This window comes from Hipposideros armiger, unplaced genomic scaffold (assembly GCF_001890085.2).
Source record: "Hipposideros armiger isolate ML-2016 unplaced genomic scaffold, ASM189008v1 scaffold_66, whole genome shotgun sequence".
NCBI classification, from domain to species: Eukaryota; Metazoa; Chordata; class Mammalia; order Chiroptera; family Hipposideridae; genus Hipposideros; species Hipposideros armiger.
The window spans coordinates 729,860-731,368 of NW_017731416.1; the positions used below are offsets into that span (position 1 = coordinate 729,860).

General features: G+C 47.7%; 1 long non-coding RNA gene across 1 annotated transcript in view; it reads right to left on the reverse strand.

The window, feature by feature from the left end:
- The window catches only part of LOC109382624 (uncharacterized), a 45,476-nt gene extending 44,123 nt beyond the window's left edge, over window positions 1-1,353 (reverse strand). The window contains exon 1 of the long non-coding RNA XR_002123951.1: window positions 1,215-1,353. This is a non-coding gene — a long non-coding RNA (uncharacterized LOC109382624). The remainder of the gene's footprint in view (window positions 1-1,214) is intronic.
- Window positions 1,354-1,509: the final 156 nt, after the last annotated feature.

The following is a 1,509-nucleotide window of genomic DNA, read 5'->3' on the forward strand; positions in this document are numbered from 1 at the left end:
GGTCCTGGTGCCCCAGGTTGTCTTCTGTAATCCATGCTCCACACAGAAGCCTCACTCATCCTCCTAAAACATCAAGCTTCTTTACCATTTTCCTGCATGAAACCTTTGAGTGGCTCTCCACTGCCCTCAGGACAAAGCCTGTACATTGCAGTATGATAGAGAGGCTTTCTGTGACCTGAGCACCCTGCTAACTACTGATGTCCCACGGATCAAGCCTCCAGAGGACACTTGGAAAGATGACCCAGCCACATGAGATGTCACCTTCAGGTTGGTCTTATCCACCTCTGCAATCCTAACCCCTGAGGAGGTCAAGAATCTCACTCACAGGTAGAGGGGATCTTAAGAAACACAACATGTAAACCCCCTTTTTCTAGGCAGAAGACATCTAAATCATAGCAGGAAGAGGGCTGACGCTGTCTCCAAGACCTCCCCCATCCCTGAGTCTGACTTCAAAGGAGCTCCTCTGCCAAAGAGTGTTTTAGATAAAGAACAAAAATACCCTACAGGAAGTCACACCCATTTAACATTGACACTAACAATCGAATTGAGAAACTTTTTCAATCATGTGACTGTTCTTCATATAGGGGTAAAATACAAAGCAATGTCATAGAACACTGTTTAACATGATCATTTTCCAAACAGATTCTCCTCTCCAGAGTAGCCCCGTTGCATTCATCTGCAATAATAGTTGTCATTTGCACAACATGAGAATGACTTTGACAGCTATGCTGATCTGGGGAGAGGACAGCGGACAAGTCAAGCAGGACAAATTAGTTCTGGAAAATCAGGCATTTGCTGGGTCACCCTGGAGTTTTCAGCTTTGAATTCGGCTTCCCAGAGCATTAAGTCGGCCTGAAATCTTTCTAAAATGAGAACCATTAAAGTGCCAGTTGCGCAGAGCAATTCGTGAGCTGCCAAACAGATGGGAGCCGTGTGGAAATAAAAGGCTGCAAGCGTAACAAAGGCACAAGCCTTGGCTCCATTGCCTTACCTTGGACATGAAAGTCACAGCACAACCTGAGCCCACTTCCCAGGAAAATCATCTGTGCATGAAAGGAAACACCACCACGAGAGAGATGAGACTCTCAATGCAGAGACAAAAATGTTTTAAATGAGGAGGCCCCACTTTCTGTCTATTTCCTTCTCCCTTTTCCATTTTCCACTCTCCTAACCAAACCATGCCCCAAATTCTACCCAAGGAACCCCACACTCACCACAGCTGTGCGCTCCTCATCCAGCCACAAGACTGTCCATTTCTCCACGTGAAAAGTGCATGTGCTTCTAACTGTAGGTTTCATGCTGAAGTTCAAGGTCAGTACAGGAAGCAAAGGGCTTAGGCCCTCCCATATGCCATGTCTTCCTTCTATCCTGGCCTGTCTTTTGTGGCAAGATGCAACCGTGCAGAGATGGTGCTGCCACCTTTAGGCCAGGCCCAGCTCCCAGCATGTCTCATGAGAACGGTGCTCAGCCAGACAGCGTCCTCCCCTCCCCCTGCATCCTCAGCCCCCC